We start from the raw sequence: 17,310 nt of genomic DNA, 5'->3' as shown, positions 1-17,310 counted from the left end.
TTACAAATTTAATTTTTTAAATTTATTTCTATTATATATTTTTTTTAAAATATAAAATACTGATATCATAAATTCCCTTTACAAAATTTTAAAAATTATTTTAAAATATAATTTCTATAAGGTAATTCGCCCTTCTCACTCTCTCTCAATCGGTCTCAATCGCTCTCCCTTTTCTTCGACAAAAACTCTGCACATCTTCATGACGCTAATATTATTATTATTGCGTGTCATCCGTAAAAAAATTACAATCATGCGCCTATAGAAGTTTCACTTCAAAAATTAATCAATCGATAATGTCAAAATGTGGTCTTGGGTCAGAATCTTGACATTTCATAAGTTGCGCTAATATTCGTAAAGCCTATTGCGCCTGATTGTAATTCTTAAGTATGAGTTACGGAATGCGGAGAATCCACTTAGGCCAATTGGCCTTAACATTAGCGGCTTTTAACCAACTTCAAACGGAGGTTCAGTTTACTCTTAACGTGGATATTTGAGAATGATGCTGTATTTATCCAAGCTATTGTTCTTTAGGGAATAATCCAAAACCATCGGTTCAGATGAGGCGAAAACAATGTTTAAAAACACGAGAAAATCTCATATGTGATATCTACTATATAAAAATAAGTCGGGTTTTCCTTCCTGAAGCTATAACTCCAGAACGCACGAACCGATTTCCACGGTTTTGCATTCGTTGGAAAGGTCTCGGGCTCCGTGAGGTTTATAGCAAAGAAAATTCAGGCAAAAATTCAACAGAAAAGCGGGATCACCAAACGAAATGTTACATAAATCGAATCCATCTGGTGGCGAAACGGAGTTCGCCGAGTTTGCGTTTGCGTTTGAGTTTATCATAAATAGTTACAGCTTCGAACACCGGCTGTGTAATGGGATTTTCTTTCAATATGCCCATTTAACATTCGTACGCTGAAGGAAAAACATCGTGAGGAAATGTTTTAGACCCAATAAGTCGACGGCGCGTGTCAGGCACAGAAGGCTGTTCACTTCCTTGTCTTTTTTTTTTTTAATATAACAGTGGGCAAACGGTGTCACACTCACATTGCCAGAAAGCTCGCTGGTGTGTTCCCGGCCTTTTACGAATTGGTACGCTCTTTCCTTGAAGGACCCTAAGTCGAATTAGTATTACTAGTTCCGAAATACTTCAGCAGCTGGTTCCACATTAAATAAGAATTACCACGAATTAGATTGATCTGAGGCCAATAGGGGTTGTAGCGCCACTGGTTTTTTAATATATAAAACATATCTACAAGTTATTATTTTATTATAAATTAATATTACAAAAACAATAACTAACCTTATAATGTAATAACTAAAATATATTATTAAAAGGAGTCCCTTTAGGCAAGGTTCCGAAGATACTGGCAGCGTTTCCCCTTTGAATAGATAGACTAAATCTTTTCGGTCTCCTGTGATATCGACTATATGTCTGTTTTATAATAATTTATGTTAGCTGTAAGATTACGAAATAAACAGTTTTTGGGAAATATATAATTTTATTTATTTGGTTAAGTTTACCACATCATACATAATACTACATTAATTACAGTAGGTATATGTTACGAGCTAGCTTCTCTAAAATAAATGTCGATTATGGTAATATGTTACAAAAAATTATTAAAATATTTCACATCAAATTTTAGATTTTTCTAGCAAAATAGCGGATTAGGTATCAGATAGGCACTTAACAATGCTTTCTTTAAAATTTATAAATTATGAATGAAAGCAATTTTAAGACTATTAAATTACTTATGTACATTATTTCCTTTGTATATCAAAAGGATAAAAGGAAAATAAGGTTTTATTCATTACAAATTTATTTAGTTACACTTCGTTGTACATACAGAAATACATTGCAATTACAATAAATAAATCTCTTCCAGGCAACTACTGTGAGAAAAAAAATGTATTAAATTAGATAAGGTAAGCAAGAAGTGCAAAATATAAGACATTATCGGCCCGTCCCGGCTTCGCACGATAGATATTAATAATATGTTCTTTAATATTGTGGAACATTTTTTTGTTCTATCACGAATAGTTTTCGCAGCGCATGCGATGAAAGATATTTTATAGGCATTTTTTACACCTTGGGTAACACTATTGTAGTTTTAGTAGGAATACTTATTTTTTCTTGCAATTAAAATAGCCGTTATTAATCAGTGATAATGTAGTATTCAAATGGTGAAAGAATTTTTAAAATTGCTCCAGTACTTTTTGAGCAATTTCGTTACAAACATACTTACATACAAATCTTTCCTGCTTATATTATTATTATAGATATTAACTTTGACAAAACAGTGAAAAACAATTAAATAAGGACACATGAATCACGATATTTTCCGATTATTTATTATTCGATGAATTTTATATTTTGAGTAGCGTACTCAATGTCAAAATGATAAAGTCGAATCAGCAGTCCAAGGGTCAAGGTTGCAACTCAGAAAGGAGATTTATCACAAAATCTTAGACGACGTTGTGTTTGTAAACTAAAATCTAGTTATTTGTTACGAAAAAAGTTTTGGTCTGTGGCCTCGGATTGTATTTTTGACAATTTCTCTTTTAGTCACGTCAACTTGTCTAAGACTTTTTCCCCAAGATGTTTTGATTTGTCGTAAAAGTAAGCATAGAGAATAGAATTCTTTGGTAGGATTTGAAGTGTACTATGGAGAGTGTTCTGAAGGGTTATTTGGGTTAATTTCTGCTGTCTCGATTCAACCCCGTACGAGCGGTATTAATTAAAAATTTCATTACCTTGATGGCTGGAAGTCTCCCACAGTCTACTTCACAAGATACTTTCTTTTACTGTTTATATAAAAGAGAAAACTTCTCTCTCAAAGGCCGGCAACGCAAACTTAAATGGGTGTCCATGGGCTGCGATAACTGCCGTTTTTGGGCGTTCATCACGCTCTGTTGCCTATGCTCTAAAAAGGCTCTAGAATAACCCAGTGGGGAAAAGGATAGGATACTCACCGGAGGAAATAAAAGAGCAGGGAATTATTGGAAAATTGTTGCAAAAATGAGAGACCAGTGAAAGAATTTAGAGAAGGCCTTCTCTTTGTCGGAGATCGTGTACTAGTCTAATAATAATACAAAACAGAAAAACGTTTGGCCACAATCCCACGTGATGTTAAGTGATATGCGGCCTAATGGAGGGCACTCCTGTCCAGGTGATACCTATTTAACCGCCGCTTAAATGAACCCATATTAAACTGTCTAGGGAAGATGGAAGGGAGCAAGGAGTTCCACTCCTTTGCTGATACAAGAAACGACGATCCAGAGGGGCCTCATAACCTAGCGGTCTTATTAAGTGGCAGCTAGGTGAGGGGTACCGGGTTCGATTCCCGGTTCGAGGGCAAGTTTTAATTTAATATAAATTTGTTCTCGACCTTTGGGAGGGTTGTGCGGTACCGGGCGAGTGCTTAAACCTACATGGAGGACACGGTCGAATTTCTAAAGACAAGCACGAATTATAAAAAATCCTATACTTGACGCTGGCTAATGCACAAATCGTGCCAGAGCCATTAAAAAAAAACGACGATCAAAATCGTGCAGTGCGGCATCTGGTGACAACGAAGGAGTGCCACTCTAGCGTGCTTCTAGACGCTTCTTTGTAAGGGGATGATGAAGTCAGATTGTGTAGTTCCTTGGAGCATTCTCTGGAGAACAAGAAGATGCAACTGAACGGCGATAGTCAAGACTTTAATTAGTGAATCGTCGTCTTGCTTAACATTTAGTAAAGCTAAAAGTAACTAAGTTTATACGTTCAAGGACGTACCCTAATTCATTAAGAAAATTGAGAAACATCTCTTAATTTTACTATATGAGTATCAAAGATGAACCATGAACTATTAAAACATAACGTAACGTAACCTTCGACGTTATTTAATCATTGAATTCGTTGTGAAATGTCCAACTTGTCACAGACTTTGATTTTAATTTTGCTCTTAAAGTTCCAAGTTGGACAATAAGATACCTATGAAAATATGTTATAGAAAGGATATACATGTGTGAAGATGACAGGAGAATTTATGAATACAATCAAATCTTTTTCCTTTTTTGGGAAAAGGGATACACTTCTTTAATAAAATCCCAGAGGCTCTTTTATCTCTGCCTTTTAATAAATTTAAGAAATGTATTAAAGGAAAGCTATGCAAAAAGGCTTACTATAAAGTCAACGATTATCTAGTTGATAAAAGGGCCTGGGACTAGTGCTAGACAGGCTACTTCTAATGAATTTGCGATATTTGTTTTAAAATAAGTGTTTTAAAATAAGAGTACCGAGGGTTTTTAACGCCGGCTTTTTCTCTCGGCCTACACCCTCTGTCTTCTTTGCCGAAAAGTAGGGATGCCTACAACTTCAAATTTAATGGCGTGTAATAAGTGATACATGTATCTTATGTTCCATAATAAACATATTTTATTTTTTATTTTATTTTTAAATACCCCGCTATATCGCACACTATTCACGAATTCACTCTTTGTATTGAAGTCGCATGGGTCCGCCAAGTATCCGCGAATATATGCACTGTAAATACATAATTATTTATTTACACTTCATTACCTTATACAAAATTATACATATAAAGCAGGTAACATAAGTTATTAGGCAACGGGCGGACTTATCGCTAACTAGCGATTTCTTCCAGGTAACCCTAATATGGAACAATAAAAAAAGAAACACCTATAGAGGGTAAAATACAAGTGCATAATTAATTAACAAAAAAATATAATGTTACTATAACTCAAATAAAATAAAGTAAAATCTAAAGAAATAAAAAAGGGTGCGTGTACTTATGTACGCGCGTAAGAAGTTATACTTCTTTGGCATTATTAAAAATAGTTTTTGATTGCATGCAAATAATTAATTACAATTAAATATTCAAAGACTGGAAAAGGAGTAAATAAAGTTCAGTTTACATTTGAACTATTAAATAAATAAATATTTATTAACATTATATTTATATTTATTATTATTTTGTAATATTAATAAGTATTGATTTAAATATTCAATTTAAATCACTTCTGTTTATAATTCAGACGCACATATAAAATTCGCACTTGTATAATGAAAACAAAATGAAAACACGTCTTTTAAATGTAGAAAATCAAAGCATGTGGATAAATAAGCATATAAATATAAATACACAGTGAACAGAGTCGGCGTGCATGCCAACATGCGCCAATAACTTCATTGTGCGAGCGCATCGTAAAATTTCTCTCTCAACAATTTTTCATAACGCGCCTAATAGAGTTTAACTTCAAAAGTATAAATAATAATATATAACGACTCGGGGACAGGTCTCTATGGAGTTGCTGAACATGTCCACCGAGTCATGGTTCATCACTGTCTTATTGTAAATCCGACACTATATGTAGGATCATTGAATGATGAGCACAAACTTATGACAGGCGTGAGAGAGATATGTATTTGCAAGACATTTTTTATATTTACAGTACATTAAACAAGTATTTTTATCTATTTTGAAATAAAACTAGGTACATAACATTTTTTATGTACATTCAATAATCATAAATCAATCTAATATTTATCAAAAATAGTAAATATTTTGATAAGATGAAAATTTTGACAGTTAACACTTTTTATATATAAAATGGGTTAATTGTCATGATATTCATAGACAACAACTCACTTGGTAATTTAGCTACAAACTCCCAAAGGCGAAAAATGAAATTGCTTAACAGAATGCCATGAGATTCCAAAAATGAGTTGAGGAGCCCTGTTAGTGAAGTGAGTTGCGAGTTGAAATCACGGATTATCAGAATGCCAAGGCTGCAGTGAATAAGGGTTTTGTCAAGCAGCTTTGAATGAATATCACTATGCATTATGTATACACTACATCAACGAGGTCACGTCACAACTCAAGTGAAACAAGCACAAATATTTTGATAACCTTTCTACAGAAATAAAAGTTGTTAATAAAGAGGAAAGGTTAGATTATTTGTTTGAAAGAAATGAAATGAAATGAAATGAAATAGTTTATTCTTGCAAGTAGGACTATATAAATCACTTTTACAATGTCTTCCTAAACTAGATGAAGTCGACATTTCCTAACTGACTGCCCTGAGAAGAAATGTCGAAACAAACTCGGGGGTCTTAGTCTCTTTTATAGTCCAGATAATACAATGATAAATTAATAAGTTGGTGTAAACAAATGCAGAGTATTTACTGGACTGGTCTTTGGAAGAAAGAACCAGATCGATCTGAGCAAGCCTGCGCCAGCAGACGGCTAGCATGCCCCGAATAGCTCATGCAGCTCAACCATTTTTGAGGGAGCTGCACAACCCGGTACACAACAATACCGCCAGTGGCACCATAAAAATATGTGGGGCAACAACTCACTCAGATCGCCAGCCCATGAAAGAATGAATGAAAGAAAAAACTTTATTATACATAATATACAGGATATTTAGATTAAGTAAAGTGAACTGGTCAATGGCCCCCACACTAGGATTCCCTGTGTTATGATCAGCCCGTCTCTTCCTTTTGACATATTAACAGTATTTTATAAATTACTAGCTGCCCCCGCGAACTTCGTTTCTCCTTAATGTGATTTTTTTTTTTTAATATATCACTTTTCTACTCCCCTGCCATTTTGTCCAGGGACTTTTTCACATCACACGTCTCGCGAGAGACGCCCCGGCTACATCTGTAATATTTTTGTTTACAATATTCATGGGCGAGCCGGGACGCAATTCCTCGCGAGACCCGTTCTTGAGGTTTTGTTTGCCGCCTTTACATATTCCACAATTTTATCGCAGAACCGTTCCAGGCACGATCTGTGCTTTATTAACATGTCCTGTAGGCCGTTACGGTCTACAGTCATCTGCATTTGTTGCTCCAGGTCGTGCCTGGACGATGGGAATATAGGGCAATGTAGGAGCACATGTTCTACTGTTTGTTCTTCATTGCTGCAGGCACATGTTGGGCTTGTCCTAATTTTAAACCTATGAAGGTAATGTGCAAAGGTCCTTAATGTGATTACTTAGCCTACCTTTTTAGTGTACATACCAACATGGAACATTATGCTATGCTACTGTTTACTTAGGTTTTTCTGCGAATTTTTCTCTATATAAACCTCAGAGTTCAAGTCAAAGGACAATTAATTAACAAAGAAAAAATAGGGGTTGATCATATAGGGAATGAAAATTAAGTAGTTGTATGTATTTTTGTATGCTGTATCATAAAAAAATAAATACGAAAATTTTGTATCTAAAAAATAAAAAAAAATTAGGGGTGGATCACCCTTAATATTTAAGGGTTTGAAAGATAGATAGTAGCCGATTCTCAGACTCACTGAATATGCATAAAAAATTTCATAAGATCGGTCGAGCCGTTTTGGAGGAGTATGGGAACGAACATTGTGACACGAGAATTTTATATATTAGATTAATGATTTCTACACGTATATATTTTAACTATTTTTGCACAATAAGAATATTTTCAGTATCAGCATATGACAGGTTAACGAGATATTATTTGAGTTGTTTATTAATATGCAATGTGATTTTTGAAATGTTATTGATAATTTTGTGTTTAAGGAAGTGGTTAAATATGAAAGAGCCTCGGAATGTGAAAAAGCTCTTTCTTTCTCCATCAGAATCCTACATTATCCCTGATGTCTAGGCTATACAATAATTTCAAAAAAAATTAAGGCATTTGTATGAAAACAGTAAATTAAATGATGTACAGTAAACGCGTTAGATTAGGACCACGTTTTAGCAAATCGCGTTGTAGGAGTATTCTCGTAAAACCGCTCACAATTTATAAACTAGGAACACGAATTTAATAAAGTTATTTCGTTTTATTTTATAACAACATGATTGAAACAGATGCAAAGGTACGCAAAACTAATAAAGAACTTGAGAAATCTTTATGAATTTTACACTACAGAAAAATAACTTGAGTAATCTTGGGGATGGAAATCGCGTTATACAAAAACGCGTTATAAGTGTCTTCTGTATTACAGTTTTATAAAGGACACAATCTACAACAAAGTCCGCGATAATATATAACTATTACATAATTATATATTATACTATTTAATAATTGAAATATTAAATAATCAAATTACATTATTCCGGATCCCACACAAAACATTTCCCTATGGGTTACTTCTGCCCTGCCATTCTGTAACTCACTTTTCGGCGGTCGCTCTGAAATCAGTCGCGAAGCAGTCATTTTATGATTTGGCATTCTGATAAACAATAAACTACTAGCTCCCACCTTTTCAGAATGCCAAATCATAAAATGACTGCTTCGCGACTGATTTCAGAGCGACCGCCGATGCGAAAACCGCTGTGTGAGTTCGAAAAGTAAGTTACAGAATCGCAGGGCAGAAAAATAACTTGAGTAATCTTTGGGATAAAAAATTGACGAAATATAGCAATGTTGCTATTATTGTATTGTATTTTGTTAAAGGAATACATTGTTGTAATTCGGAAATTATCAAACCGGAACATATAGTCCCTGCAAATCAAAGTAATATGTGTGACCAATTGCCACTGAGGCCTAAAGGTTAGGTAACAGTGACAAATTGTGCGGTCACAATTCGCACCTTCGACACCGTGTCGCAACAAAAAAAATCTTAGATAATTCACGACCTTTCGCCTCGTTCTGAATAGATTCATTGTTCCAACATTGCACATACACTCTTCATTCGTTTGGTCATGTTCGAGTGCACACTAATAATAATAAATCGTTTATAAAGATAGGGGTACAATTAGATCGATTAATTATAAATTTCGCACAGCCATATATATACAAATAACTTGAGGTTTAGCAAATTTTAAAAGGAATTATCTATTATATAAGAAATGTTATTACACTGTTACAGAGAATCTGAATGTTAGACTTTAATTTCTTTATAAAACTATTTATATATAGATTATTAATACTATTAAGTACATTCCTTTTCGCAACGTGAAGCCAAAGCATATATACCAAATAAATAATGTATCTTATAACAATAAAAATGTATAATAATAGAATTAACTATAATAAAGCATTGCTGTGCCTAACCAAGATCCTTATTGTTATAAATTACTAACGACCAGCCCCGGCTTCGCACGGGTGCAATATCGGGGCTGATACTAAATTCAAAGTGCTATAGGGAGAACAGCAGCCTCCGACGCGCTATTAATAGGCAAACTCCCGCAATTTTTAAATTCGTAATATCTTCGAAAATATTCATTTAAATCATATGCTGTAAAGGGCCATATAGATCTATATTAAATCAACAATGTATTTAAGGTATTTAATTGGATAAGGATTAATGGTGTATTGGTTAAAATCGCTTCGAAAATTTGCCATTATTTGTCGTAAAAAGTGAATGACAATTTTTTTTTTGTATTATCCATAAGAGATAGAAATATACCATCGCGGTGTTTTCTGTAGACCTTTTCAATGTGTACAATACATAATTCATTATTTTGATAAATCTCGTAGGGTTCAGCCTACATATAAACCTTCCTCTTCAATCACTTTCTATTAAAAAAACCGCATCAAAATCCGTTGCGTAGTTTTAAAGATTTAAGCATACATAGGGACAGAGAAAGCGACTTTGTTTTATACTATGTAGTGATAACGTGTCACGTGTAAAATATGAACATAAGGAATGCAATAAAGATTTGAGTTTGAGCATGAATAGGCATGCAAATGTCGTATTAATTTTCATAATGTCAGTAGCAGATCCGGCCACGCGTTGCTGTGGTTAAGGTTTTTGTATTACATAGTAGTAAACTATTCAAGGAATACGGTAGGAGAACACCAGTCATGGGGACTACCATGCTTTATTACACAGATGCCATTTGTAAAAATACATCGCGACCTCCATGGTTGATTTTCTACTTCCGTTGATATTTAGCAAATCAATGCACAAGAAATTATTTTTTTTTGTCAACAGATACCGCCATCTATCAGAATCGTTCGAAGCTAACTGATAATTGTGACTGTCAAATAGTAAAAAAATAATTTGCAATAAAATCATATTGCTGTTATAAATTGAGATGTAAGCTATCCTATCTTTTAAGTTAGGTCAAACTACCGGCAACGCACTCGCGAGCCCTCTGGCATTGAGATTTCGTCCATGGGCGGCGGTATGGTATCACTTAACATCAGGTGAGCCTTCTGCCCGTTTGCCCGTTCTATAAAAAAAAACGGTGTACAAATTTGATTGAAATCAGTTTAGTAGTTTAGGAGTCCATAGAGCACAAACAACGTGACGCGTAATTTACATAAATAGAACATTAACATAATGTCATAATTATAAAAAGAACAAAATTAAAAAGTTTGGTCCCTGTCGAGTGTGGACCTAACTTTTAAATTTGTTTGACTTTCTTTTTAATAATTTTTATTATTACTTAGGAATAAATATAAAATATAATTACGTACGAATTTACAATTATTAAATTGTAAATTCTGTATAATGTCATAATAATAAGTTGAGTTATTTATATCTTTAACATTTAATGTGTTTTGCGCTGGGTGCGCATACGAAAATTTTAGCCTATAACTTTTTGAAAAAAGCTGAAATTTTGACGTCAGAATTTTCGATTGAAAATTAGGGTGCATTTTGATATTATGTTAAAATGAGGCGAAAAAATAAATATTTTTAAACAAATAAATTACAGTATATTTGGGACATAATAATGTAAGTTTTCACCAAATTTCGTAGAAAATAATTTTTTTTTGAAAAAGATATAAATAAAAAACCAAAAACTTGTTTTTTTTAATTTTTCACCTAAATTTTGAGGTTATGTGAAAAAATTGCAAATACAAAAGTTGTAGATCTTTTTATGACCTACAACTTTGCCATTTAACTTTCTTCGATAGGACTTTTAGTTTTGCCGGAAATCGAGGTAAACCGTTTTTTACCCTTAAAACTCCCCCCCTACACCTTCCCGACCTCAGATCGCCCGTAAATTATTTTTCCTTTAATTTTTATAATATTATCCTCCCTTTCCAATAGGTTTCATCCTACTATTATTTATTTCACTTTTTATTTATTTTAAAGGCTATCTGCACTGGTCTATATTGCTTGTGAGACAGATATATTTAATTGCACACTGGCTGAATTCACAGTTATTATAATTAGTTATGAAATGGTTTAGGTTTTATGTTTTTACTTGTTATGTTTATAGTTTAGTTTTCTATTGTATTTGTATTAAGTTACTGTAAAAATAGGAAATAAGGAAAATGCATAAATGATTGGTGTCAAACTTATGGTCTAAATACTCGCCCACGCAATAAAGCTATCTTGACTTTAAAAATCTAATCACCTCCCATTAAATTCTATAACTTCTAGGAAGGCGATTAAATAGTTTGATAGCCATGCCGTAACAATTTTTTGAATACATCGTGTTCTTGCTCTATATTTCTTAAAAATGATAATCAAACAAGTTTAAATTTGATTGGACTGTGTGACACCAAAGACAATACTAAGCATAGATTAAAAAAAAATACATAATTGAATGTAAACTGTGCCTATCTCGAACCTAATCCGATGTTTTGCTGGTATTTTTTTCTGCTTAACAAAAATTTCTGGTATTATTATTTGATCTTGTATATTTTTTTTGTAACATTTATACCTCAATTATCATATATTTTAGATAAGAGTTTTTAACATATACCGTAGATTGAGTACTATTTATGGCAAAGTTTAATAAATAATCATATTGAAGGTTATATCAATTTCAAAGTAGGAGGTAAAAATTAGACACATTTTCAAATAAAATTTTAAATACAAAAACCTGTGGCGTTACGACTTTTATCTATATCTTGGTCATTGCTTAATAGACGAGGTCAGCCTTCTATGACATATTATGTCGATTTTTAGGTCCAAGACGTGTCGATTTCGTCACGGTGTATTCCTTCACCGTACAAGCCAATGTTAGATGCTTGCATCGCTTGAGTCGCAAGCTGTAGCTACTAGGCCTCTTTAGGTCTTGGCCTCAGATTTCTGAATCTGTTTCATGATCATTTTTTAAAAATCTAATAGACAAGTAGGAGCCTCCAGTGCCTGACACACGCCGTCGACTTTTTGGGTCTAAGACAGGTCGGTTTCCTCACGATGTGTTCCTTCACCGTTCGAGCAAAATATGTTAAATGCGCACATAGAAAGAAAGTCCATTACCTCAGGGATGAGAGTCGCACTCTGAAGCCACTAGGCCAACACTGCTCTTCATCTTACATTGTAAAGTGCAAAGTAGTACCTATTCTTGGAGTTTTAATAATATATAAATAATGGCAGGCAACATTGTCATATGTGAAAAAACTTCTCTTCAAGACGCGGACAGTGAATCACCCTAGTGATATTTAAACATAAATTATTGTGTATATGTAAAAGTGTGTAATGTTTCTAATATATTAACAATGAAGAAAGTGTTTTTTAAAATAGCCCCTCCCCTCCAGAGCTCACTCCCCTCAAAATTAGAAACGTCCAACAGGTTATGGGCCCAGCACGCTTCCATTGCTAAACTAAACTGAACTTTCAAACTGAACTTTTAAACTTTCCACCTAGTTCCTATAATTCGTTGTTTATCTGTCTATATGTGTCTGTGTGTGTAATTGTATCTGAACTAAAGTATTTTAAACCGAGAGTTTATAAAGAATTGTAATTCCAATTACACTTCCGTGCGTATGCTATCAAAGTAATTTAAACTTTATATGAACTTTACAATTTACATACTCCAATGCAATACAGATTGCTACATGGTCATATCCAACGATCGCAGGACATTAACAAGGTCTAAAATCAGCAAGATTTTCCAAATTCCTTCTGCAAAAACCAACCTAGGAGTTCAGGCGAGGTGCCTGAACTTTCTCTTTCGAATTCTTCGCGATTATAACGGATTTAACAGTACTTAAAAAAGTTAAAGGACTTAGTTTCCGCATTAAGACTCACATTAGGTCCGTTGTGCGCTAAGTCCTGGCTGAGTAAGCCAGCCTAGCTCAATCCAGAAGCACAGAAGTCTCCTGGACACTTTGCAGGCTTCACGGAGCGACCTCACTTTTCCGAGCATTTCTGTACGTTGGCTAGCATCAGCCCCGCATTCCAGGCCTATGTGGGTGACTGATTTTTTTGCGCTGAAACAGCCTCTGTACATGAGGCTGTATGTCGCGCCTAGGACAAAAAGATTTTTATTAAGGGGAAGTTCAAAGAAAGAATTGTTAACTGCCTATCTTATACCTAATCCGCTATTTTGCTGGTAATTTTTTTTGTGATTAACAAAACTTGCTAGTATTTTTATTTTTTGTAACATAAAAACAAAATGGTAAACATAATACCAAAATTGTCATATATTTTAGATAAATGAGCTTGTTACAAGCAATAATAAGTATACCGTAGATATAGTATTATGTATATTGCGGTAAACTTCAATAATCTATAATCCTACAGCAACACAATTAATTTTTTAATTTAAAAAAGAAAATGGAGGCAGCCTAGCAAAATATATATGCCAAAACAGCCGCCTCCATAACACGTGATAAAAAAAGACAAATAACGCTTTTAAAATATCTTTTATTATTGTTTGATGTAACAATGTGTTAATTTAACTGTGTTAGAAAATTTTGACAAGCACAGATTAGAGAGATATTAAAACTTTCTTATTTTTGACAAGCCACTACGAAACAGGCTTAAAAAAGCATTATACACAAGTGGGTTATCAATCATTATGTCTTCCATGTCGAATCTTGGACCTCCTACTAGAGATAACTAAAGAGACTATTAAATAATAAGTATCGCAATACAGCGAGGAAATGTCAGCATTAAAGGTACACTGGCACAGGGACCTAACTTTCTAAATTTTTTTTTCTGTTTATTACTTTTTAATTATTTTTACTATGTCGGATAAGAATATTATAATACTGTATATTAGAGTATTAATACATGTGCATATTTTAAGACAAAGTATATATAAAAAAATATTTTTAAATAAGTATTTTTATCATATTTATGATAAATTGTCTACCACGAAGAACGATTCGGTAGCCAAAATGCAACTTTTTTAACAGTAAATATTATGCCCGAATACATATCTGATAAGGGAACAATTAGTAAAGGAACATATACTGATAACATAACAATTACTTTGCCGTTAAGCTAACGAACCACAAATATATATTATCGAGGACGTAATTAATAAATAAATGACGCGTTAACAAAACAAAAATTGCGACAATCAAACATTAAGTCAAACATTATATCCATATAATATGAACAATATTAATAAAAAAATATCCTAAATAAAAATGTTTGGCAGTAGAGCAGTGTTGGCGTAGAGTTGGTTGTAGGTTCGAGCCCCGGCTGTGCACCAAATCTTTATTTCTATGTTTGTATTTATCAAGCTCTCGAACGGTGAAGGAAAGCATCGTGAGGAAACCGGCTTGTCTTACACCCAAAATGTAGAAGGCGTGTATCAGGCACACGAGGCTGATCACCTACTTGCCAATTGGATCGACAAATGATCAGACCTGATTTGTGGTTAAACTCCTCCGAAACGGCTTGACCGACTCTCATGAAATTTTGTGTGCATATTGGGTATGTCTGAGAATCGGACAACATCTATTTTTCATCCCCCTAAATGTTAAGGGAAGTCCACACCTACATTTTTATGGTCCAGCATTAAAAAATACATACAACCCCCAATCTTCACCCCTCTACGATCAACCCCTATTTTTTATTACAAACGATATACATGGCAAAACGACGTTTGCCGGGTCAGCTAGTATATATATTATATATATATATATATATATATATATATATCGCCCTTACACAAAGTTATATGACAAGATAAATATAGGAAATAGTTATTATATTTTAATAGAATCTAAATATATTAACATACCACATTTACAAAGATAATAACCAAAAACCACTCGAAACAAACGCGACAAGTCTTATAAATCGTAAAACATAGTTTTTGCATAAGTTTTGAGTTATATAATATTACTTACAAACTGATTTATAGGCGAAAAATGAAAAAAATGTCAATTCAATCAAATTTATTGCCAACAATCAAACACAATGATTTGATGAAGAATTATGCAAATATCATCACGACCCACTTATTATCTGTGACACAATCTCATTGTGTACAATTAACATAAGGAAAGTTGACATTTATTTTAAATAAGCCTAATAGTCCATTGAAATGTTACATTTTATAGGCCTTACCTTGCGTTTTTTAGAGGACGCAATTTAATTTTTTTTTATGTGTAGGGGGGGTCAGTGTAAAGCTAAAAACAAGTTTGTGGGGTCCCCACCCTTGTCCTACGGCCGCCATCTTGGAAATAGGGGTTGAAATGGTATTTACGATATATCTCTTAAACTATTTATTTGATAAAAAGAAATTGTTAACATTTTTTGTTGCAAATTTAAGTCCTCTAAAAAACGCAACCACAAATGTAACTTTTCAATGGACTAAAAAACATTTTGTATAAGTATTGTTGTAAAAGTAGTAAAATCTTGCCCACTGTTTATTTTACTATTCCGAGCCTGTAAAAAAAATATGTTTATTATGGAACATAAGATACAGGTATCACTTATTCCACGTTATTAAATTTGAAACTGCAGGCATTCCTACTCATCGGCAAAGAAGACAGAGGGTGTAGGCCGAGAGAAAAAGCCGGCGTAACTCTCGGTACTCTTTTAAAATAGCAAATCATTAAACAACACTTATTTTAAAACAAATATCGCAAATTAATTAGAAGTAGCCTGTCTAGCACTAGTCCCAGGCCATTTTATCAATTAGATAATCGTTATATTTAAGCTTTTCTTTAATACATTTCTTAAATTTATAAAAAGAGATAAAAGAGCCTCTGGGATTTTATTAAAGAAGAGTATCCCTTTTCCCACAAAAGAGTTACTAACTTTAGATAGTCAAGTACGGGGAAATTAGTATATAAGTATAAAAAGTATATAAATAGTAAATAAGTATACTGTAACTGATGTTTTATCATATTTATTTTATTTGAGTGCGATACCGGCCTCAGATACCCTCTCCGGCTGATACTTCCTACCTCTCCTACCCGGGGTACAAATTGGAACATTCATTTGAGCAGCGGGTCTGTTCTCGTCGCCATGAGACGTTTGAAGCAACTATCTAACCTCTGGCTGCGCGTAGACTGCGACGACCATATGCAATTTTACTAGTGCCTATGTTAGGGACCTTTAAGGAAGGAGCGTACCAATTCTCAAAAGGCCGGCGACGCACTTGCGAGTCCACTGGCAATGTGTGTCCATGGGTGACCTTCCCGTTTGCCCTGTTACATTAAAAAAAAGGGTGCGTGTACTTATGTACGCGCGTAAGAAGTTATACTTCTTTGGCATTATTAAAAATAGATTTTGATTGCATGCAAATAATTAATTACAATTAAATAATCAAAGACTGGAAAAGGAGCCATTATAGTCAATAAAGTTCAGTTTACATTTGAAAAATTAAATAAATAAATATTTATTATTATTCTCTCACATTAAGTGTAACATAAATTCTATTATTATTCGAATGTTGTTTTTAAATTATGTCCAATGCCGTAGCATCTTCCGTGGGCAACTTCATTCTGTTAATTTTGTGTCACGGTGTGCGCGCTTCGTAAAATTTCACTCTTATAAATTTTTCATAACGCGCCTAAAGGAGTATAACTTTAAAATAATAGTTATTTATTTATTAACACTTTTTTGGCAGTATACAGAAATACAGTAGTTATATAATATACTAGCCGTTTCGCGCCCGCTTTGCTGGACGAATTAAAATAAATTATTTTTATTAGTCTTCTTTTTAACTTCCCGCTAAGAAAATTGAAATATTTCGAAAATCGAGTTTTTAACAGATGTTGACGTTTTGAGGTTCTAGGAAGCCTCCCCGAATGTTTCCGCGGTGAAGTCCGTATGGATAAATTTTCATAAAAGTAAAACAGCAATAAAAAAATGAAGGAACGTTGGAATTTAATAAATAAATAGCCATAAACCATCTAGGAAAAATTTCGCATCGAATAGTGGTAGTTTCATGTCGATACGATCAGTGGTTTAAGCGTGAAAGAGCCTCAAACGAACACCATTTTCTTTTTATATATATAGAAGATTTGAAATATTGGCCTATCTGTGTTATGACTCAAAACTTGGCGATTAAAAAGAGTGGCGGAAAGTTTCTTACCAGTTCTTCTTGCCCGCTCTACGTCCATGACTTGCGAACTGGTAGTAAATGAATATTTACAATTAAACTTCTTTTCTGACGTTCATAAGTGTACTTGTTTACCTAGTGTGATATGAATAA

This window comes from Pieris napi, chromosome 24 (assembly GCF_905475465.1).
Source record: "Pieris napi chromosome 24, ilPieNapi1.2, whole genome shotgun sequence".
In the NCBI taxonomy this organism is placed as follows: Eukaryota; Metazoa; Arthropoda; class Insecta; order Lepidoptera; family Pieridae; genus Pieris; species Pieris napi.
This window is presented reverse-complemented; position numbering follows the sequence as displayed.